At 42.8% G+C, this 25,479-nt stretch overlaps 1 protein-coding gene across 6 annotated transcripts in view; it reads right to left on the reverse strand.

Moving 5' to 3' along the window:
- The window catches only part of PTPRM (protein tyrosine phosphatase receptor type M), a 791,703-nt gene that overhangs the window by 229,796 nt on the left and 536,428 nt on the right, over window positions 1-25,479 (reverse strand). The gene's annotated exons all lie outside the window — the stretch shown is intronic.

Consider the following 25,479-nt stretch of genomic DNA (forward strand, 5'->3'; position numbering starts at 1 on the left):
TCAACTCACTACGCAGAATCCATTTTTTTTTAAGGGCTTCTACTCTCTTAATCAGAATGTGACAGTGCTGAGCATCTTAGCCATCAAGCCACTGTCCTCACCACGTGGTCAGGACAGATCATTCTGAAAGCAGGAATTTTATGGCCAAGTCTCTCACCTTAGAATTTTCTTCTTGTGTTCCTTGGTTAAAAAAAAAAAAACCAACATGTAATTGAAACTGAATATTGATATCGCCCCTCTCTACCCTTTCACTGGGTTTCCCGTTCATGCTTCACCTGATTCTTGGAAAAACTTAGCCCTCCCTGTGTCTGGTGCATTGCAGGCTGGGCTTATTCTAAGATGAGTCGACACAGGGAAACAGGGAGTGTCTAGCTAGAGCTTTCCATCTGTTTCCATTGGAAACATATAAACTACGTTTCTTTCAAAAGGTATTCATATTAAGATTTTATAAGAGATTCTGCATCTTGAACCCAGCTGTGGCCATCAGACAGATGAAGCTAGTCAAGACTGGGGACAGACACAAGGCAGAAGATAAGTTTCCATCCACGCATGCTTTGCGATCAAAGTGACAACTGTAATGAGAGCAGGCGTGATGTAAAAATCACTCCTTATCAGATACAAACCCTTCTGCATAGCCTGTTTCAGGTCATTTTTATTTCTGACAACTTCAGGGGGATGCCCTGCTCTCTTGTTTGAGTGGATATCCCTCAAACTAGTTATCCAGATAAACCTTAAAACTAATAATGCTTACTATTTTTTAGTGTAATTACATCTTAAGTATACCCCTCCAATATGTCACTGGAACATACGGCCAAGCAGTGGGTTTGCAGGATATTGTAATATTAAATAAACTGCTAGGAAAGATTTAAAGATAAAATATGTACGTTATAAAAAGATGAAAATTTTTAAAAATCCGTGTAAAAATAAATAACATGTAAAATTCACAAGAGGGAAAAAGGGTGCCATGCTTTTGAATTTTGGCTTTTTTGTTCAATTAAAAAAACTTAACTTTAAAACAATAAAATGAAATTGGTTTATTCTACCAAATGTTGGCATATTGGCATATTGGGAGCCATTCTATTTATCTCAGTAGTTAATAGATTTCAAACGCTCCAAATATATTTTCTAAATAACTGACTGGCTGAGTTTCTTTGTAACTAAATTATGCCAGTAAATACAGCACTTGGGAAAGAGATTTAGAAAAACTTTATTTAGCCTAAAATACTGAAGTATAAAAAACAACACGGATACAACCCATACATTGTAAACACTCAGTAAGGGAAGAGTTTGTCTTGTCAACGGTCATGTTTGTTTCTGTTAATTAAACAACTGGTTGTGTTTGACTTTAGCCAACACTTTGGCCTGCTCCATGAGAACTGGTGAATACTCTACACATCTTTAGGACAGGAAAAGAGTCTCCCTCGCTGCCTTTCATTCCCTTTGGAAAGCAGACAAGCCCATTGCTATGCAGCTAGCATAAGCTCCGTATTATCATTCTTTAGCACCTACTTTTAACTCATTTCACATTGCAGGTCAAGAAAATGAAATGTTCCATCTCCGCAGGTCACAGTTGCAATGAGATTATGGCGGCAATCACGCAAAATGGGACAGCAACTCAGAAAAGGAGAGGAGGGCTGCCCCGAGCTGTCTGGGAGCGACCCTCCCTTTGCCCGCAACAGGGCGCGGCCACCAGATCATTGTGACAGTGCCAGAGTGAAGGGGATGATTGGAATGTCTGGGTTGGGAGCTGATCCGGGAAGCAGCAACGTGCATACAAGTTGGGATGACATAAGTTACCAGGCTGAGGTAATCTCACAGAGGTGTGCATCGTGAATCTCAAGTTCACGCTGGGTGTCTGCCATTCCTGCCTTTGGCTGCCTGCCCTGCCCTTTCGGTCTTTCCTGAAATGGAGATCCTTACGATCCCTTTCCACAGGATGCTCTTTTCTCCACTTTTGTTTTTTTGGAAACATGTGGTTGTGAGCTGTCAGCCTGGGACAGAGAATAATTTGTGACAGAATGTGGTTGCAACGGATAGCTTCTTCCCACCCCCCCCCCCCAAATCTATGAATTTAACAGTATAATTTACAAACTGCTTGGCAAAGGAGTTGTTTTCATAATATTTTCCCCTCTGTCTTGTTATTTTCTTGCCAAGATTCTAATGGTATGAACTTTCATTCTTTTTTTTTTTTCAGTATCAATTCTAATTCTTCGTGGAAAAGCATTTGTCTTTTCCACTGTGTGTTCCCTTCAGAGTTAGTTTACTGCATGTTTAGATCCTTTTGAAGGGAATAAATTCTAATGTATGCATTTAACAGGGGCATTATCTAGGCTTGAATGTATTCATTAAAGTGATGAATAAGCTAAATATTTCAGAGATTGAAGGTGACAGGCTGCTAAAATCGTAGAGCATAATCTTCACAGATGCCCACTCTACTGACTCCTAGTGACGGCTCTGGGTTTTCTTAATGGCCAAGAAAATGATAAAGGGTGGTATTCCAGTAGACGTGCATTATTTAAGGTTTCAGATAAAACACCTAATGGGAGAAATCTTGTAAGAAAGGGGATTATTTTATCCCATGCAGTATTTGGTTGGTTTTCAACTTAGCCGAAAACAGTGAGTCTTGGCCCAGTGTCCAATGTTAAATAACAGCAGCATGCCCGGCTGAGAACACGATGTACTCAGCCACTGGTTTGAGGTTTGGGCCCAATTTGGACTACCGAACTGGCTGCAGAAATTTTTCCAGAGGACCCAAGGATGCCAGCGCAGAAGGCCATGAAAGCCACCACTGCTGCCTGGAGTTACTGATCGCGTGGCCCACAGCACTGGGACTGCCTCACCTTGAGAAAACAGGAAGCCTTCCTCATGGCAAGAGTGAAGAATAGGAATAGCCCAGGGCCAGCTTAGCTCCCCGCAATATCTGCATCATGGGGACTAGTGCTAGGCTGTCCTTCAATGTGGGAGAAAATCAGCAATATCCTTCATTTATTCACTAAGTATTTATTGAGTACCTCAACGGTGCCATGCGCTGTTTTAGGGATGTAACAGTGAACAAATGGGTATAATAAAAGCCTCTGTCCTCATGGAAGTTATACTCTTGTGGGGAAGGGCAGACCCGGATGGAAACAAATACTGTCTGCAGGATGTTAATCGGGGCCAGTCTCCAGAGAAGCATGCTCTTCGGGGTGGGGACTGTGAGGGTCGGGCAGGTGCTACTCGGCTCCGAGACAGGAAATCGGAGAAAGAATGACTGAGAAAACAACATTTGAGCAGAGACTTGAAAGAGGGAAGGGAGTGAGCTCTACTGACAAGCAGGGAGGAGGAGCATTCTAGGCAGGAAAAAAAAGTTAAAAGGTACAAGATGAGACTGTGAAATACCGAGGTGGGTCTGCAGTGGACACACTGGCAGAGTTGGGGGCACCTCCACAGATCCCCGAGGGGACTTGGCTTTTTCTCCGCATGAGAAAGGAGCTATGGGAGGATTGTTGAGTGCTGGGGTGATGTGACCTGGCTTGTTTTAACAGGATCATGCTGGGAGAGGGGTTTAGAATAGAGCACAGGGGTCAACGGTGGGCACAGGAAGATCAGTTACGAGGCTATTGCAATGATCCATGCAAGAGATTAGGATGGTTTGGAATAAGACTGTAGCAGTGGAGGTGGTAAGACACGGTCAACCCTGAGGTGTATGTTGACAGTGGAGGCTTCAGTGTTTGCCCATGAACGCGAAGTAGACTGTGCTGGTAAGACATCCAGGTTTCTGACCCGAGTAAGATGGAGTTGCCCTTGACTGAAATGTAGGAGACTGAGAGGAGCAGTTTGGAGAGGTAGGTGGGGAAATGAGGGATTTGGTTTGGGGCTAGTTTTCAGGCATCAGCCATCCAAAAGGGACATCACGTAGTCAGCTGGCAACAAAGGGGAGAGAGAGATCCAGGTAGATAAGGGCATAAATGTTGCAAGATGGTATGTAAAGCCGTAAGGCTGAATGAGGGCACTTAGGACGGGAATTGGGGGGACAGGTCACAAGGAGGAACCAGTAATGGAGACGACAAGGAGCAGCCAATTGACGAGGGATGGAAACCAGCAAGGAAGAGGTCAGTGAGAATTCACACAGAGGGAGCACCAGTGTGGACAAGCCAGAGAAGAATGTAGTTTTTTTTGTTTTTTTTTTTTTAATTTTTAATGTTTATTTTTGAGAGAGAGAGAGAGGGAGAGAGAGAATGAGCAGGAGAGGGGCAGAAAGAGAGGAAGACACAGAATCTGAAGCAGGCTCCAGGCTCTGAGCTATCAGCACAGAGCCCAAAGTGGGGCTCGAACCCACAAACTGTGAGATCATGACCTGAGCCTAAGTCAGATGCTTAACCGACTGAGCCACCCAGGCACCCCTGTTTGTTTTTTAAGACGGGAAAATGTACAGCATTTTTGAATGCTTATGACCCAACAGGGAAATTTTGAAGAGGCAGGGGAGAAAGGAGGACCACCGGAGCTTGAAGGGGCAGGAAGGGATGGGCCCCAGTGCCCAAGGGAGGGACTGGCTTCAGCCACCGGGCAGACGCTTCACCCAGACAAACAGGAAGAATGGCAAGCACGGGCACAGAGGTCTGGGGGTGAGCGGATGTGGGTGGTCCAGGGGCAGGACATTTGAATGGCCTCTTCTGATTGCTTTGCTTTCCCAGCAGCAGAAGCAAGATGGTCAGGTGTGGCTGCGGATGAGGGAGGAGGTGTAGGTAAAGTAGGGAGAGAGCATACGTTTTGAAATAGTTGCCGGTAGCAGTGGTAAGGAGAACGGGTGAGGCTGCAGATATATGCGACGGGCCGGTGACTAACCTTGAGTCCCAGAGCACACTGAAGGGTTCTGAAAACAGAGAGAGGAAAGAGGCAGGGATGCGCTGAGTGGTATGGGGGTGAAGGTCTAGGGGAAGAAGGGAGAGCTAGATACCTGGGCTTGCTGAGAAACAGGCATCATGAGATGAATCCTGAGGGTCTCAAGGCAGAGGGTGATGGGGAGATGTAAGGCTTGGGGTAGAGGCTGTGGGTTTATCCAGGAGCACAGAGCTCTAGGGCTCCCTCCTCACTCCTCATAACTAGAATGAAGAAGAGGAAGAGGAAGAGAAAAATGCAGACGATGACACTACTCGGAATTATATCCCAAAGGTGGGGAGGGGCAGGACAAGTGGTCAGAAATTCATGGTGGAAACATTCCTGGAATGGACACTTGCTGGAGCAATCCACCTCCTGTGATAAAGCTAAACTTGGTTTTCACAATCTGCAAATTAACAACTCCTTCCTGAGTACCTTTTATGCTCAAAGTGCCGTAACTAGGATCTGCAGGGGAATTCAAGGTGAGTAAGAAGGCTGGTACCTCATTCTTCAGCGCACAATACCAGAAGCCTTGTGAAGGGCCATGAGTGAGCTACAGAACCCAATGTGGGGAGAGGATAGGAAGGCTTGGAAAGGCTCCTTGCCAGAGGTTGTAATATGAATGGGCTCAAAGGACGGGTTGGATTCCAAAGAAAGAGGCCTCGTAAGCCAAGACAGAGAGGTGGAGGGCACAAAGAAATCTCTGTGATCAGATACGCACTTGGCTGGGTTGAAGCCCGGGTGCAGGTTGGGGAGTAGTGGAGGACAGGCTTGAGAAACTGAGGCTTTATGGTTTGCTTACTGGCTTTGCTTACTGTCTAGAACAGCCTGTACCGAATTTAAGAAACAAGAAGCCGCAGAACATAACAGAGCTGTGCCTTGAGAAGAGGAAGTGGGCAGTTCTACGCAGGCTCATGGAAGAAAGGAAAGGTCGGGCTTTCAGGGACCATTGGAAAGGCTACTGCCTCACACGTCTGAGGTAAAGGGGTGAGTGGAACTGACAGGGCACAAGGGACTCACAGAGGGCACCCTGCTGGCCGCACACTGGTGCACTCAGGTCTCAGACGCCCAGCACGGGGTGGATGCTGGTGCCATTTATGGAAAATATGCGGTCGGCTTCCTGCCAGGGAAAACGTGTGTGTGGGTTCAATGTTTAAATGGAATCTAAGCCACCAAATGCTCCATTCCCACCACATGTGAATGGTTTCGGTGGCAAACCAAATACCAAATTACCACTCTTGGTATTTGGAGGGAAAGGGGAGAAAAAAGTTGGGGGCAGCAACTATAGGAACTGTTGGCAAGAGAAATCGAGGAGGTGGGGCCGCCTTTCAAGAGGAGACAGGAGGCAAAACAAAAGTAGAAAATAAAATGGCAGCCGTGGAAACATGGGAGATGACTGTCCCCCCAAGCGTGCTTCAGAGCACTCGGGTCCCCAAAGATACTCTAAAATGTCAACTGAGGAAGCCACAGCCACTCTGTGCTGGCACTTTTAGGACTTCACGGACTTCGGAAGCTATTTTAATTACTTTTCATAGGGGTTTGGTTTTCACCTTTTGTGGAGGTAGATTTCTTTTCTTTTTCTTAAAAATAGCAACATCCCGGCTTTAAACATGACTGCGAGGCAGTTCATTCACGTCTTGTTGCTCAGAGAATTAGAATTCCTTGCAGTCTGTTTTTCATTTTTCTCAGCTGTACCTTAACGTTATACATAATCGCGAAGCATCTCCAAGATTTTTCATTTAAATTACATATCGTTGTTTTTCTTCCTGGGAATAGAGAGTCAATCACTACTCTGGAATAATCTCCCTTCACACTTTATGTATTATTTGTAACCTGATTATGCTTTTGAATTTATAAGTCTTCCTTTGTCCCTAATTTCCACCGTAGGGCATGCAGAACATGCATGGCTTACGAGTAATACTCAGAAATATAATTTCTCATATAAAACTGAGCTACGGGATTGTTTGATATATACTGTCTCTAAAAAATTAATCTACTTTTTTATTTTTGTTCTAATTTCATGACAGTTACTGCTTTCATTTATTGATGTGGCCAACACCCTGTGGGTAAGATGATCTATCAAAGCCTTATCACTTACTATCTGGGCACTAAAAGTTTCAAGAGAATTATTAGTGCTGTTCCTATTCTGATGAAATAGCTTTATTTTTTCCATTTGCATTTCTCAAACCATGGTCAAGTAATAAAATGAGGACACAACTTGTCAATTATAAGGTATCGACTGTGTTCAGTTTTCAGACAAAGTGGATAATCCATAAAGGGAACGTGAGTGGGTGTTTTTGAGGATGCACCTGTTAAGAGCCCGCTTTGGTTGAAACCAAACTTTAAAGGCATTAAAATAAAAATGTGCTGTCCCTCAAATTTTCCTCCAGACGATGTGTCTAGGGTCATGATCTAGCTTATGTTTTTAGCTCTTAAAAATCATTCCTGTGGGAGAAAGAATCCTCATAGCTTCCTGCACAAAGTAGTAGCTGTTTACCCAAACCCTTTGTAGCTTTTGCTGCTGCCTAAAATTGGTCATTCACTATTTTATCAAAAAATAAGTATACTTAATAAATCCTACGTGGTTGCTAGAAGAAATCATTATTTCTGAGATGCAAAAAATGTACAGAGTCTAGCGCACTGCACGCAGAAACGTGAGGGGCTTTGCACATGGCCAGTAAGCTACCTGCACCAAAGGTGACCCTCAGAAACATAATGAGGATCCTTGGGCTCTTAGGAGAGATTCGGGTCACATAATCTGCCCTCCCCCCCATATACTCATTTAGTAAGCATACAACTTTTCCTTAAACAATGAAGTTCTTTAATAAAGGAGGCTTCTATTAATTGTGCCATTCTGTTCAATATTTTCTAGAACAGAAGTTCTCCATGTATAGAGAGTTTAAGAACATTTGGAAGTGTTTCTGAAACATGCAGATGGCTGGATTCTCCGGGGACTCAGGATCAAAGGTCTGGGGTAGGACCTAGGAATCTATATGTACCACCCTAGGTGATTCCCTATACAACATGAAGAAAAATTCCACTTGAGAGCCTCATGGGTCCTAAATATTTGGTGAGGAAGGTATTCACAGACAATGGCAAAAAGGGAAAAATATTTAATTGGGTTTTGATTTTAAAAACACCTCCCAATATATTCATGTCTCACTTTGTCAGCAACTTTCAGTGCACTATTTTATTTTTTTAAAATTTTTAATGTTTATTTATTCTTGAGGTGAGGGAGGGGCAAAGAGAGGAAGACACAGAATCTGAAGCGGGCTCCAGGCTGAGCTGTCAGCACAGAGCCCGATGTGGGGCTCGAACTCACCCTGAGCCATGAGATCATGACCTGAGCCAAAGTCAGAATCTTAACCACCTGAGCCACCAGGCGCCCCAGTGCACTATTTTAAATGATCCTTTGACACAATTAAAAGGCAAACTTATGGAGGCATCTGGGTGGCTCAGTCGGTTAAGGGTCTGACTCTTGATTTTGGCTCAGATCATGATCTCATGATTCGTGAGATCAGGCCCCATGTTGGGCCTTGTGCTGACAGCATGGAGCCTGCTTGGGATTCTGTCTCTCTCTCTCTCTCTGTCCCTCCCCTGCTTGCTCTCTCTCTTTCTCAAAATAAATAAGCATTAAAAAAAAAAAAAAAGACAAACTCATGGAATCAAACACTAGTCTTAGGAGTAGCCATAGGAAGTAGAGATTGAATGATATTGTTAATTGTAAAGGAATTTAAGGTATGCCAACTGATTGCCCAAGTGCTACGGTTGACCTTTTTGAAGTCCTACTTTATATAAGATATACCAGGTATCTTATATAACTTTATTTAATATTATATCATGAAGTGTAATCAATACCATTTTAAATATGAAGAAACTAAGGCAGCAGGAGCGATCAGGATAAGTAGGTTGTCCTCAGACAGTGAGAAGTGAGGGGCACTGGGTCCAGGCAAGTCTGTGAGACTATGCCTGCTTCACTGCATCGCAACTTTTCCCAGTAACACGGAAAACTTGGGCGACTCCTGCTAACACTCTGAATGATAACACTCAAGTTGAAAATTATCTTGATCAGCTGTAAAGAGGAGAACCTCAGAAAAGAATGAAAACATACTACCGAAGTGCAGAACAATGCAATAAGGAAATTAAAATCCTGCAAGAAGAGGAAGATAAATATATGAGGACATGGGCGTCCTGGGCCTAAATGCAGAAAAGAAAGGCGTGGTAATACAGTCCGTGTGATTTTGAAAATGCCCCAGAGAAGTGACAAGCACATGACCCTGCCAGAACACAATGCACTGCTCAAGGTAGAGACACTAAAAAGGAATTGAAGAAAAGAAGCACAAGTGATCAACAGGGTAGAAAAGAAGGACCATTCAAAAAGAGACAAGGAATTAAGATCATTTATCTAACCAAGGAGGAGACCAGCAGGTGCCCTGATGCAGTCTTCCACTGGAGCTTTTCAAGAGTAAAGGAGTATTTCTTACCCACCTTTGACTTCTAGCGATTAGCACAATGCTTTTAACACAGTGGTCACTTAGTAAGTCTTTATTGAATGAATGTCTTAAAACCTACAGCCGGTATTTATAAAGAGAGTAGTGACCACATGGGACCTATGTCTGTATGCAGGACATTTTTGAACACGTAGGCTTAAACAAGCATGGGAGCTCTCGTTTTTACAGAGAAAATCTGCGTCTTGTCCTCTCTATATTCTTAGTGCCTAGAAGGTAGCATGTACTCAATAAAAGTCAGAGCCAGTTAAATGACTTTTGGTTGTCCATAAAAGGGCATCTGGAGCCTCGGCACATACAAATGAAATGTATTACAAAGGAGCGTTTATTCATTCTATCCTTGGGTTGAAGAATAGTTACCTGACATGAGACAGGTCAGTTCTCACTCCCCAACCCAATCTATAAAAAGTAAAAAAAAAGAAAAAAAAAAGTTATACTCTCTTGATCTCTTCTTCATTCCTGTCACCACGAACCTGGCTTATTTCCCTTCTGGACTTTTGTACTTGACTCCCAGGTAGACATCCCTTCCAGTCTCTTTTACACACTGCAGCTATATTGGTCTTCCCAAAGAACTGCTCTAATCAGGTCACTCTTTCATTTAAAAACACAACAAGAAACCCAAGAGTTTCCTAATGCTTCTTTCAAAAGGCAATCAAGGCCTTCCATGAGCTAGCTCCAACCCCCTTTCCTAACTATATATCCTTCTTCTTTTCACTTTATCTATGTTCCAACCCAATGGACATGTTCAGTTTTCTCCATACATCCAACATTTCCCCTTCTCAGGGCTCCTGCTGCTCCTTCTCCATGGAAACATCCCCCTATTCACTTTAGATAGGTTCCAACTGTGCCCATTTTTCAAAGGCCACCCAGCCCAAATATTGTTCTCGATTGCTTTGTAGGAAGTACTCCCCATCCCGCGGTACCACTATAGAACCTTGCTTTATCCTTCTTGCATAGAACTTATTTTTACCCTCACTTCAGTCATTTTGGCAAATTCCTTCTATCATCTGCTAACATCAGGGCCTTGAGACAAAGCTGTTTTGGCTTTTTGGCCCTCATCTGACCTGGCCCAATATCTTATTATGTATCCACAGTACATGTGAGAATACATGTGCTGAATGGAAGATCTGTCGTGATTAATCGCATTCTGAAATTGTGCTCTTTTCATAATCTACCTATTCTTTTCCCATTTATGTTCTTAGGTAGCAGGATGGATATAAAAAGAAAGAAACAAGAGACAAAAATGGAAGTATAATTATGTAAAGATGACAACAGGCCTAATTTTGTGGTCTTTCCTCTACTGATCTCCAGCAGGTAACAGGGCGATTAGGAAGATAAAAGGCATCTGTAGCGATCTTCACATGACCTTAGGCATCCCGACAATATCCAGAGAAAGAAGGAACATGTCTGAATGCTGGTTCCACTGAGCACACCAAGAGACAGCCAGTACACGGAAGAAGCCAGTAAATTTACTGGCCAAACTTTCATCAATGATAAAATGCGATTAATAGAATAAAAAGAGCATGGAAATAAATACTAGTGACAAAATGTTATATTTTCAGTGCCAAAGCAGTGAAATATATATCCATCAATGATGAGAAAGTTAACTGGGTACATATCAGAGAGACAGGAAATGAGTATCTGTCAAGAATAAAGTGTTATGAACTCAATATTCGTAATGATTAAGTAGCTATAGACCATTTTTCACCATCATATATGGAATTTGTTTCAGAAGTCTTTCAACTGGCCAAAATTTCTGCTGGAGAATAATGACAATGGTCTGGGCCTTTTTAGAAAGAAAAAAAAAGAGAAGCTTATAATAAGATCATGCTAACATGATTTAAACTGTTAAGAATAATTTGATTTAATAAAATGGTTATGTCATTTCTATGACCATGCTCTGGGAGTATTTTTTAACTTCCTTGTTAAAAAAAAACAAGGAAGAAACAAGGTAGAAATCTGAAAATTCTCTTTATTAATCCCCTAAACTCTCTAAAAGACACATGTAACCCACTTTGACGAGGTCTCTATACATGTGTGCATGCACGTATTTGTACATAAATATACACCAGTATCTAAAGAAATTATTCAAAGACATAAAAGGAGAATCCACTAGATTGGCAATATCAAAGGTAATTTTGTTTATCACGTTTACTGTGAAGTCATATATAATCTTGGGTAGAAAGGTAAAATTAAACCCTGCAAAGACAGGCGAAATCCCAAGTAATAACTGATATGCCAGTATATGTTCTGACCAAGAGCACCAACTGAGGAAGCTGTTATAATTAATAATAAACCACAATTAATAATTGCATCATTAGCAACACCAATAAGTAAATTAGACTGAACATCAATTACATTGCTGAAGTGATGTACTGCTTGAATATTTACTAGGAGTAAATGGGAAAACTCATCAGAGATACTGATAGATGTGCTGAACAGGTGCCATTTATTAACTCCGAGACAAGTGCCAGGCTTACTTACAAAGATTGTTTCTCAGGGATAGTTATTTACTCTCCTAAAGCAAAACAACATGTGGAAGAAAACTCGCATTGCTTCTCAGTCCCTTATGAACTACTGTGTATTTTTCCAACTTCATATTCAATGTCTAAAAAAGTTATTCAATGAGATAATCTAGAAGCCTTCTTAATGGAGTGCTATTGAAGTGCATCCTCTCGTGCTCCCTTGAGAACTGATGTAACTGAAGGGCAAATCAGAGAGAGGTGTCCACATACACACCAAGGACAGTGAGGAACAAAGGAACTCCAAATGGCCAGGATGACAAAGGGAGCCTGGCATTTTATTCTATGGCACAGGGAAGAGCAGAATAGGTTATACACTGCTTTGGGCTATTCCTGCTTCAAATAAAGTAGTTGTCTTTGAAAATGTGGTAATGTTTTCATCATTATCATCATCACCATTATTGCCAGTAGCAAGATAATAGCCTGGGTCATGCTGATGCAGTTTATATCCCAAAGATAGGCAAATGGAGAATATCATCTGTGGGGGACTCATTACAAGCCTTGACATATGATAGAATAATAACGTTCCTCTCACGCTCCAGTGCTCCTGGAGACCACAGTATGTGCATGGTGCTCATGTAAATAACACCCTCCGCAGCATCAAGAAATCCATTCATTTTCCCATAAGTTCACATTTGCACTTTTCAGAAGGGCTGCAGCCCTCAAATTTGGGAGTGGTGGTGGCCCAGGTTAATGACCTAGTTCTCTTGAAAGATCAGAGAGCCATAAAACAATCTTCTATTGGGATAAGAGCAAAGCTACCAAAGAGGTTGCTAGCAATGGCCAATTCCCCCTCTTTACCCTGAGCCAGCTTTGTGCAGGTCCTTTCTATCTGGCATTGTATTCATTCTCCCAAAACCTACCAAGAAGCTAAGAAAAGTAATCTCTCTGTTATGCAGATAGGGAAGCTGAGATTTAGAGTTTAAGGGATTTGTCCAGGAAACCTGGACTTTGGATTCATTAACTTCTATCTAAAGTAAGTGTAACAGACAAACAAGAGGAAAACAAAACAAATTCTTTCTAAATTATGTGCATTGAGATCCAGAGTTCCTGGGTGAACCACTCTACTAAAATCCGATACAGAGACTCGGTAGGCCCAGATTCCTGTCGGATATGTTTGAAAACTGCCCTAGGAAATCGTGTGATTTTGAAAATGATCTTGGAATCTAAACCTGAGGGCCCTCAACTCACTGTTCCCCATGAGCTGGTCAAAGGGACGCATAATTCTTACACCTTTCTCTCACTTGTACTCACTGGGCAGACGAGAGAGGACAAGGACCAGTGCAAACCGGAGGTTTATCCTGAGCAGCCCTACTACTGGCATGAAATTTCTTTGAAGTCTGTTGTTCAATCTTTTCAAAAAATAAAGATAAAAAAGCATGCAAATGTTGCCTTTTACTTCATGACATGTTGATTTTTAACAAAAATATTGTTTTGAATGATTTATCAAGTAAAGTGAGACTCCCTTGGCCCTATATCTTCATGATGTCATAGATTCACATTCGACAAGCACATGAGATGGGAAAGCAGCCAAATACAATTCTGTAAAGGAGAGCAACCTCTCTTCCCCCTGTCCTTAGGACAGCCTTCCTGGAGAGAGAATGGCCACGTGGTCAAGAATATATGATGGTTACACTAAAGGAGGCTGACCAGGCATAAAAACCAAATGACATAACTGACCTACCTAGACTAGATCCTATAGTGGAGGAGGGAAATGTACAAAGGGCATGTTAGGTTAACTGACAAATGGGAATAAGAACAGTAAAGTACTGAATTAATGTGAATTCATCAAGTTGATCACTGTACTATGATTACATAATAGAATATGCCTATCCTTAGGAAATATGCACTGAGATATTTAGGAGGTGAAGGGTCATGACATATGTCAGTTGTCCTTGAATCCTTCAGAAAAAAAAACCCGATGTATGCGCGTGTGTGCAGGCACGCACGCAGGCAGAGAGAGAGCAAATGATACAGCAAATAGGGTAGAATGTTTATAAGAGGGAAATCTGATAAAGGATATACCAGTATTCTCTGTGATATTTTTATTTTTGCAACTTAAAGTTTGACATTATTTCCAAATAAAAAGTAAATGTGTTCTGTGTTAAAAAAAAAAAAAAAGTAAAAGAAAAGAAAAAAGAATATATGGCGGCTAAGCTAGAAATGCCATGGTTTGAGTACGAATCAGATTATTACCCAAGATCCTTTCACCTTGGTAATGAAGATGACAATTCTAAAAGTAGCATGAGTGTTGGGGTGAGGTGGGGGGGCGGATTTTAACATGTTGGAATTTTAAGAAGCCTCCCTCTCAGGGGTGCCTGCATAGCTCAGTTGATTAGGCCTCTGATTTCGTCTCAGGTCATGATCTTGGTTCAGGTCATGATCTCGGGGTTCGTGGGTTCGAGCCTCACGTTGGGGTCTGTGCTGACAGCTCAGAGCCTGGAGCCTGCTTTGGATTCTGTATCTCCCTCCCTCTCTGCCCTTCCCCTGCTCGTGCTCTGTCTCTCAAAAATAAATAAACATTTAAAAAAATGAAAAAAAAAATAAAACGAGGCCTCCCTCTCAGTCCACTAGAGTCGCTGAGGACCCCGTCTGGCATTGACTGATACTGTCAAGAGGGCAGATGAAATGAGGCAATCTCGTTGAAGGGACTGTGCTTTTTCTCTTTTCACTTGCCCATCCTGACTGTCCCCTGACTCATTTACAAGGTCAGGAAAGCAAGTGAAATAAGAATTCTTTCTCTAAAAGGGGAAATTTGTTTATTCTAGATCTATCCTTGATATTTTCTTGATCTGTTGATTCTTCTACATCCTGCTGGGTCACAGTCATGGAGGAATTTCTGACTCCTTCCCATCCCGATTACGTATATGGGATCATACCCATAAATACTTAAAAAAAAAAAAAAAAGAAAAGAAAGTCTCTCACAAATACTAAGTATTTCACAGGATTCTAAAAATACTCATTTATGAAGGAGACTAGTCTAAAGCCAACCAAAACAGCAGAGCATGGCCCTTTGCCTACAAATTTTTGAATGAAATTGAAGGATTTCTTAGACATAAAACTGTCACAATTAATCTTGATGCCTTATATGCTAAATTGTAGTGACTTTTTTTCTTTTTTTTTTAATTTTTAAAAATGTTTTTCATTTATTTGGGGGGGGAGGGGCAGAGAGAGAGGACGACACAAAATCTGAAACAGGCTCCAGGCTCTGAGCTGTCAGCAGAGCCTGACGTGGGTCTCGAACTCATGAACCATGAGATTATGACCGGAGCTGAAGCTGGATGCTTAACCGACTGAGTCACCCAGGCGCCCCTGTAGTGACATTTTTTTTTTAAAGCAAGGGATGAAAGGAAGGATGTCATGAAGGAAGGTATCTACCAACAAGTAGATACCTCTGAATAGCTACTATGTATCCAGTTCCATGCTGGGCACTAGGGTGAAGAGAATGACCTAGAGAAACAGATAAGTGCCATTCAATTTTGATAAATATTTTAAAAATATCCAGGTCCTTTCCACATTTACTACTATCAAGGATGAACTAACTTAATTTTACTATAAAATTTAAACAACATCTTCCCATACTTAAAAAGGTAAGAATAATTTAACGGATAAACATAATATCTTTCACGCAAAAATCTTATTTTTCCCCCACTATGCTGAATCTTTTCCCAAACACTTGGTTTCTTTTGAGCTTGAAACTTCACTTGCAGCATCCATGTTGGCCATGTACAATGCACCAGATTAATAGTGAAATTAAAAGGTAGATTTCCTAAAATATGACATTTTTCAATTTGTGCTTTTCAGGCCAGAAAGCTCTATGCCTTAAGCAAATAAAAGTTAAATACATTGTTTTATTTTCCTTTATCATCGTGCTGATAGAAGGGAAAATGCAAAAGGATATTTAAAACTGAAGTTCTTTTATATTGAAAACCGTTACATAGAAATTCTTAAGTTTATGTAGCAAAAATGGAAAACAATATTGTTTTGGTGCAATATACATCTTTTAAAATGTATTATTTCTGAAATTAAATGCTTGACATTTGACTCAGTATTTCCTTCCCCAAAATGACAAGGAAAAAGGAACAGACTCTCCCATGGCAGTCCTGTATCCCCTCACCATTTTCTTGTAACTATACTGTTTTATAGATGAAACTGCCATAGCAAAATGACAAATATAACACATAAAAGAACAAAAAGGGGTAATAAATCACCAGTGACACTACAGCCCATTAAAATGCATTCAGCTGGTGTTGCAGAAAGAATAAAAATTTCCCCTCACTTTACATCCTTTGTAGCTGAAAGGGAAATTTTTAGAATCCTCAAGCAACCCTTTTAAGAGATGCCGAAATTCCAACCAAATTCTCCTCTCGCTAACTTTCTCTGTTGGCCTCCATGGCCAAAATACATAGTGCTGATGCGTCCTTCATTGTTTAAGAAAAATTGCCTAACATGGGGCAGCCTGTGAATTACTAATCACCCATATTGATATGATAATGCGCCTGAAAAATCAGGATATGTAATTAATTGGAAAATGTTTGTTCTAATTCAGCCACTGTTTCCTATAAATAGATTATCAGCTTAAATGAAGAGGTTGGCTATTTTTATTTACGAGGAAGCCTAATGGAGGCATTATCTTCCCTTTATTTCTACCCCAAATTCTCTCAAGATATTTATTCAAAGCTCCTGACACTGAGAAGGACTCTGGTATCATATAGATAGTATGTTTTAGAGCACAACTGAATATATGCTAACTTACTTCATTACGCATTTATCATTGTTACAAATGGTTCAAGAAATTGGTGGATTTTATTGACGCAGAATATTTAGTCAACTGTTGACGTTGGTGTTAACGAAGATCCTTTCTTGAGAGCAAAGAGTACACATAACACTTCTCTGAATTCTCTCCATCTCTTAACACAGAGCTAATTACACAGCAAGCTTCCCGAGGGGCCAAGGAGATCTTCATGTAAGGGATGAATGGGTGACACTTCTCTCCTAAAGTATGGACAGTGAACATGTTTGGAGCAGTGCAGAGCCTATGTCCCTAAAGCTGAATATTTCAATGATGGCAAAGCTGTAACAGTTCCATTGGGATGGACCTGCATGTCTGAACACAGAATGTCTATGTGACCCTGGTCTATGACCATGAATGTCTATGTGACACTTGGTCTATGACCACGAACGTCTACGTGACCACGGGACGTCTATGCGACACGGTCTAGCCCACACCTCCCTGAGTCCCAGTTGGGAGCTCCTCTGTGATGCAGATACTATTTTTCTTAAAAAAAGGGGTGTGGAAATCAGTTCACGCCTTTAAGGGAATTTTATCTTCTACAAATGAATTCATTCCATCTGACATTTATAGCTGGTCTCTGAGGGTCTTTCAGGTGCCCAGCACTGAGTGGCAGGTTGTGGAAGATATCAAGATAAATGAAATACAGCCCCTGTAGTAGATGAAAACATTTCTGCACATATTTCCTAGTAGACAAAATGAACACTCTCCAAGACAACACTTTATGAATCTAATGACTGAACTCTTAAAAGGGCAAAATATAACTGTCTGCAGCTAACAGTGGTGAGATTTTATCCGAGTGACCATATATTCAAACAGCATTGCTGAGTTTTATTACCCTTTATGTTCTTTGTCGGTTTTAATTCATACGAATACCCTGGTAAATAGCTCTCAAAATGAATAAAGTGGATAACTCAGGCAAGAGGCTGAATGAAAGCATTCCATCTCTAAGGTACTTAAAGTGTTCCTTTGATATGTTTGAACCTGTCCCTTAAATTCCCTATAGTGCACTCTTCGATGCTGATCGAGGATCATCAGGACCCCAGAGCTGGCACTTAGGCTGCACCAATTTTCTGGCATTTAGCTCTTCTATGCATGCTCAATCCATTTCTACTCACTATACTTTTTTCTCTAGGCTGGCAGACGTTCCTCCATTTCTTAGAGTTTTACTCCAGTCTTTTGGCCTAATTTCATCTGCCCTCCAACGTTTCTAGTGTGCCTAGCCAGAGGAGCGTGGCCTCTGACTGTCTGTACGACCTGACCGCTCACCACACATTCGTCTCACTCTCCGCTCTCCCGCCATGATGGCCTTTTTGGCAATGTTTCAATTTTGGTCATGCTACCCCTCACCACAGGACCTTTGCACTCGCTGTTTCTGCCCCAGATGAAGCTCAAGTTCAGTAAACAAACACACCATCTTCAAGCTGCATCCGGTCCTCTGTGCTACTCAGTGCGGCTGAAATCTGATTTTAGTTATGTCTTCATTTTATAAATAGAGAACCTGGGTCAACAGAAGGGCAGATGATGTCTACTTGCACTGAGGCCTGTCCCAGCTTATTGCTCCTAAAGATTACCCAAGACCTACTGGCTGGGTCTGACAGGCGGAGGTAGAAAAGTGGTCAGATGAGGTCTGGGGAGCTGGAAGAAACAGATGATGCTGGTGCGAGTGAGTAGGCCACTCTCGAAAACAATAAAATGAACATTAAAACTTTCTTATGGTTCTTGCTAAAATAAATGGTTGGTTAAAATTGTGCTTTTTCAAAATGGGATGAGGGGCACCTGCGTGGCTCAGTAAGTTAAGCATCTCTGACTTCAGCTCAAGTCATGATCTGATGTTTGTGGGTTCAAGCTCTGTGCTGTTAGCAGAGAGCCTGCTTGGGATTCTCTCTCTCTGCTCCTTCCCCATACACACACGTGGCCTTGCTCTCTCTCTCTCTCAAAATAAATAAACATGAAAAAGAAAACAAAAATAAAAATGGGTTGAAAAACCATGGGTTTGTTTTATTTGCAGTATAATGGTCTACTGACTCAAATATATACACACATATATATGTATATATTCTAAAGAAGACATGAATTTTGCATCTAATATAAAATCAGTCAAGAGTAGGCAAAATAAAAAGATTCTAAAAATTCATATCCTCATCAAAGTTTTTCAAAATTTACTAATGATATAATGAAAGCTACAGAATGCCTGGGAATAAGTTTAACAAGAAAGGTCACCAACTGTTCAGTCATCTGGTAAATACAGTGGACCACCAGCTAGGTGCCCATGCGGCTACATCGGGAACAAGACAGAGAGACGAAGCCCTGCCTGCCTGGGCTCCAGGAGGAGACACACAGTCATCAGGGCACTTCAAAAAGAAGCAGAGGGGCGCCTGAGTGGCTCAGTCGATTGGGCCTCTGACTTCGGCTCAGGTCATGATCTTGCTGTCTACGGGTTCGAGCCCCACATCAGGCTCTGTGCTGACAGCTCAGAACCTGGAGCCTGCTTCGGATTCTGTGTCTCCCTCTCTCTCTGCCCGTCCCCTGCTCACACTCTGTCTGCCTCTCTCTCAAAAATAAACATTAAAAAATTAAAAATAAAGCAGAGTGATGAGTGGGACAGTGGTCTGGGGGCCAACAAGGCACTGACTTCAAGACGCTGGTCTAGGGAGACTTTTGGGAGGAAAATATGTCTACACTGAATCCTGAATGTTGCAAAGAAGCTGAAAATACGAAGACTAGGGGAAGAGTTTCAGCAGAGGGTGGAGGGAGTGCAAACTACCAGAGCAGGATCTGGCATGCTGCTTTGAAGAGAAAGGAGACCAGCACTGAGCGTGGGAAGTGACAGAAGATGAGGGCCAGGTGTGAGAGGGGCCAGACCGTGCGGGACCCTTTGCTGGGCGACAACTTCTGAAGCTGATGTTAGTGCAGTAGGAAGCTATCCAAAGGCATTAAGAAGAGAAGCGATGGAAAGGGACTTCAATTTCCAAAAGTCAGTCCGGCTGCCATGTGGCAAATGAGTCAACAGGGAGCCATGAGAGTAGTTAAGACACGTTTGCACTGGTCCCGGCTGGTGTGGTGGCCACGAGAAGGCGAGACATCATCGAACCTAAAATACATTTTAGAGGGGGACCTGACAAGGCCGGCCCTTACAGAAAACTCCAAATTTGTATTACAAGTCTTATAACAAGATTTGAAATTGATGGAGAAATCGATCATATTCCTAAAGTTGTGGTAACACATAGATTTGATAAGATTCCAATGAGAAGTTCAGTGGCATTTTTGGAACCGAACTGCCTGGGGTGCACTGGAATATAAATCAGAACACGGCAGATGAAGATGTCTGCCCTTAGGGGGCTTACATTGTAGGAGGGGGAGGAAGACAGAGCATGTAAGGTGAGAAGTGCTGGAAAAAGGAAGAAAGCAGCAGCCTAAGAGGGGGAAGATTGTATGGAAAGGATGGGGAAAGGTCTCATGGAAGGCTGCAGCATGAAGACGGGTTAAGTATTCATGGCAGACCTCGTGGAGAAGGTAGAATTGAGCCAGGACTTCAGGAGGTAGGGTCAAGTGGATATGTGGGGAAGAATATTCCCAAGCAAGGGGAAACTGGGAGCAAAAGGTCAAGGAAAGGAGCATGGCTGATGTGGCCAAAGAACCACAGGGAGGTCAGGGTAGCTAGTGTGGAATAAGGCAGAGGAAAGAAGGTAGAGAGTGCATCAGGGGAGTGGGGCCATCATTTAAGGCTGTAAGGACTCCAGGCCATCGGGAGGATTGATAAGCAGACAAGGAGGGATGTGAGGGATTCTTGACAAAGAAGATGGAGAGAATTCCAGTTTTATCACATAAGAAAATATCCTCAAAAACCAGTATAATAAAAAAAAAGTTATGCTAATAACGTAGGAAGACCCAAAGAGGACCATAACATAGTGTATATACATGTATCGTAATATAGGACAATATGGCATTTCACTGCTGTGAGAAAATAATTGTTTATTTAATAATAAGAGCCGGTCTAGCTGTTGTCTATCTGGAAAAGCTAGCCCTCTCCCTTGGCAATACCCCATACCATATCGGTGGTAGTTTCTAGATGGATTCAAGAGCTAAAATTCAGGTGAATGGCTAAATAATCAGAGATGTGAATACCTTCTCCAGCAAAACAAAAACCTTGGAGAAATAGAGGAAAATGGGAACATATTCATTATCTGAAAATGAGAATTTCTTTATGCCAAAAGACACAGTAAAGTCAAAAGAACAGTGACTGCAGGGCGTCTGGGTGGCTCTGCCCAGGCAAAGCATCGGTTAAGCGTCTGACTTCAGCTCAGTCCATAACCTCACGATCTGTGAGTTCGAGCCCCGCGTCAGGCTCTGTGCGGACAGCTCAGAGCCTGGAGCTTGCTTCACAGTCTGTGTCTCCCTTTCTCTCCACCCAACTCCCCTGCTTGCACTCTGTCTCTCTCCCTCTCAAAAATAAATAAACATTAAAAATATTAAAAAAAAAAAAAAAAGAACGGTGATTGACAGGAATAAGTATGAACAGAGGCAGAAGAAGAAGTGCACGTGGCCAGTAAACACAGGCGAAGATAACCAGCTTCAGGAAACGTCCGGAGACGTTAGTACACCATACAGGAAACATGGCGTGGTAGGCATCCAGTGCAGGGGGAGCACTTAGCAGGCACTTAGCGGGAGAATGGGGGAATGAATTGCTACAATTGGGAAGGAAAGGAATATGGCCCTACATATAAAACAAACTTGCCCTTTGACCCATATTGGAGAATCATTACGAAATAAAGTTACAGGGGCCCCCCCCGGGTGGCTCAGCCAGTTAAGTGTCTGATTTCGGCTCAGGTGGCGATCTCACGGTTTGTGAGTTTGAGCCCCGCGTCGGGCTCTGCGCTGACAGCGTGGAGCTTGCGTGGGATTCTCTCTCCTTCTCTCTCCGCCCCTCCTCAGCTCTCAATCTCTCTCTCAAAATAAATAAATAAACATTAAGAAAGCAATAAAGTGACAATGGAAAAACACGTACACAAGGTTATGTATTCCAGTTTCTGGTGGTTGTTGCTGTGAGTAGGAAAAAATCTAAAAGTGGTGAAAATCTGAATGCCCATTAACAAGGGACTGGGTGAACAGATCTTCACCCATCCCTATAGAGGAACAACTAGGTAACAGAATGTCCTAGATTGATATATATTGGCCTGAAGGAGAAGCCTAATAAGTGTACTTTACTTAGTTGGTGCAAAATGCAAGTGACAGAGTTAAGTAAATACACGGTAATGGGAAAAAAAAATCTGTATATATTTGTATATATTTACATAGAAAGAAAGATGGCTATCATAGGGGCTGGGGATGAGGTCAGTCTAGACTTAGAGTAAACGTTTTCAGTATATCTGAACGTTTTTCAGTATATCTGAACGTTTTCAGTATATCTGAGTTTTTATATGCTTTGTTCACTGACGTATCTCAAGAGCCTCACTCAGTGCCTGACATATAGCAGTTAGGAAATACGTGCTCGGTGCATCAATGAAGGAATAAAAAGGTGTACATCATCCCCATACTTTAAAACAATGTGTTAAGGTAGAGAAACGATAATAGCTAACATTTACGGAGTGTGTACTAAGTACTTTACTTGTGGACGTAATTCTGACCACTTTACTGTGGGTGAAGCTGTGGCTCCCACTTTACAGATGAGCAAAGTGAGGTACAGAGATTCAAAGTAACTTGCCTAAGGTCAATCTGCTGGTAGGCGACACAGCTGAGATGTGAACCCGAGCAGTTTAATTCTTCACCTGCCCAACAGTTATGCTACCCATAATGGTTTAAGAAAAAAAAATTTTTTTACATTTTTATTTATTTTTGAGAGACAGCACACGTTGGGGAGGGGCAGAGAGAGAATGAGACGCAGAATCCAAAGCAGGCTCCAGGCTCTGAGCTGTCAGCACAGAGCCCGATGCAGGGCTCGAACTCACAAACTGTGAGATCATGACCCGAGCCGAAGTCGGACGCTTAACTGACTGAGCCACCCAGGCGCCCCTATGCATAAGGGTTTTTAAATAAGTTGCTGCCCAGCCCAGAGGCCTGCATGTGAAGTAGCTCCCTGAGGCTTTCCCGTGGAACCCCACAGAGCACTGTTTGAGAACCACTTGACCAGATAATTTATAAGGTTTCCACCCCTGATGGTCTCCGGCAACCAATTAACGAGCATCTGTGGAACGGGGGATTTGAGATGGTCACCTTTTTTTTTCCATTGTACCTCCCCCCACACAGTTACCACCAAACTTAGGTCCTCACTTAGGCTTCCATCTGAGTCAGCCCTTGACTCGAGCTCAAAACCCATAGGCTGAGACATACAGAATTTAGCACCCTCCTTCATTCTTTGTAAAGACGGAGGGACACACTTGTGTTCTGCAAAGATGGATTTGCCATAGGCCCGCTCCTCAGCGAGAGTCTGAGAAATTTCCTTGGGCTGTTGCTGGTGAACCTCAGTTTTGGTTTCTGTTCCTAAGGAAAAGGTGTCCTTCTCTGTGACCCAATGGCTAGGACCCCCAGGGGTGAAGGGCAGGCCTAAAGTGCCATGGTTGGCAAAGAGCTGCCCACCCAGGAGAGTGGGCACAGCGATGGGAGGGGAGGCCTGACCAAGCCAGCTTAGGGCTCAGGCCGAGGGAACCGCTGGGTGGGAGCGCTACCATTGCGTGTGCAGGGGACATTCACTGATCAGCAGAACATATCAAGGCGGGATTCAACGTACCCCTAGTTGAATTAACCTCTGCTGGTTGTCAAATAACACCCGGAAGTATGAAACCAGGAGCCAAGAAAGCAGGCAATGAGATTTTCTCAGGCTGGGGTTAGTGTGATGTGTGGTGGGGACAAGGGAGCAAGGGGCCAGGAGGGTCCAGGTGTCAGTGAGAACCCAACTTAAAGGGCTGCATGGGGTGTCAGGGCTGGGGGTGGGGGAGCAGGTGAGGCCTGAAGGGCTCAGGAGGGGAGAAAGGAGAACACGGGGCAAAAAGGGAGAAGTTCAAACAGACACTGAGGTCAAAGGAGCCCAGGGCTCAAGTCACGAAGGATGGGATCAGAGTTCTGTCCCTGACTTCCCTGTGTATCAGTGCTCTAAGGCCTGTGTACTTGAATCTAATGCCTTTGAGCTTACTTTCCTCAACTGAAAAGTGTGATGATGTTCTCTCAGGTGGCCATTGTGAGGACTTAGCGAAATAATGCCTGTGGAGGTTTCTAGCACAGGGTCCAAAACACAGGAGCTTCTCTGTATACGCTCAGTTGCTTGACTTCCTCAGCGGGGATCTAGTTCAGTGACTTCCATGTTTTATATTTTACATTAAAAAAAAACCTCTATTTGCTTTAATTTTTTTTATGTTGTATATATTTTTGAGACAGAAAGAGACAAAGCATGAGCAGGGAAAGGTCCAAGAGAGAGGGAGACACAGAATCCAAAGCAGGCTCCAGGCTCTGAGCAAGCTGTCAGCACAGAGCCCAACGCGGGGCTCGAACCCACAAACTGTGAGATCATGACCTGAGCCGAAGTTGGCCGCTTAACTGACTGAGCCACCCAGGCACCCCTAAAACTCTTGCTTTAAGAGCCACATTAGGGAGAAAAAGAAATTCCTTGGGATTTATTTCATGATCGCTTTGCAAAGATTCTCTCTGTGACCAAATTGGCAAAGATTACATTGGCAAAGATTCTCTCTCTGACCAAATGCCAGCCAGGCTCCTCTGAGCCCTTCCTCCCCCAGGCCTCACCTTGGCCTATAAGACTTGAGCAAACACTGATGGTTTTATTACTGCTCAAGGCTGCATACCTAGGTGACCCATGTCCCTTAAAGTACCTGCCTGAGAAAACTGAAGGCTGTCACTGGTTTGTTCCAGTGACACCTGAACACAGGGCTCCTGTGTCCCAGCCCCGGGGGTGGAGGAGAGGGAAGCAGCTTGACATTGATAAGCGCCAGTTGGCCAACCAGATGGGTGCCTCCTGGACCAATACACCCTTCCTGCTTTTTATAATTTTTCACTACACTGACTCTACTGAGCCTCTGCTCACATCCCCCCTTCATTCTCCCTTTAAAATGCCAGCCCCTTGGGGCGCCTGGGTGGCTCAGTCGGTTAAGCCTCCGACTTCAGCTCAGGTCACGATCTCACAGCCGTGAGTTCGAGCCCTGCGTCGGGCTCTGGGCTGATGGCTCAGAGCCTGGAGCCTGCTTCCGATTCTGTGTCTCCCTCTCTCTCTGCCCCTCCCCCGTTCATGCTCTGTCTCTCTCTGTCTCAAAAATAAATAAAAACATTAAAAAAAAAGTAAAAAAAAAAATAATAATAAAATAAATAAAAAAAATAAAATGCCAGCCCCTCAGGGAGCCTGGGTGGCTCATTTGGTTAAGCATCCCACTCTTGATTTCCACTCAGGTCATGATCTTATGGTTCATAAGTTTGAGCCCCACTTCAGCTCTGCACTGACAGAACGGAGCCTGTTTGGCATTCTCTCTCTCTCTCTCTCTCTCTCTCTGCCTCTCTTTTGCTTGCTCCCCCCTCGACTCTCTCTCTCTCTCTCTCAAAATAAATAAACTTAAAAAAAAAGTCAGTCCACTCTGCACAAATCAAAATGGAGCCCACCTCTATCCCCTATAGTCAGGAGTTACTGAATAAAATCTGTTTTTACAGCTTTAATGTCCAGCTGTATTTATCTTTGACAATACAGATATGCCACATATATCTTTTTTAAAACTTGGAACTTTGTGGGAATAGTCTTTGGCTAGTTCTCTATTTTTTTTTAGTACTAATTATATCTAGCAAGTAATTCTACATGCTCTGATAT

The sequence above is a fragment of the Panthera pardus genome, unplaced genomic scaffold (genome assembly GCF_024362965.1).
Source record: "Panthera pardus isolate Hobbes unplaced genomic scaffold, ASM2436296v1 HiC_scaffold_15, whole genome shotgun sequence".
In the NCBI taxonomy this organism is placed as follows: domain Eukaryota; kingdom Metazoa; phylum Chordata; class Mammalia; order Carnivora; family Felidae; genus Panthera; species Panthera pardus.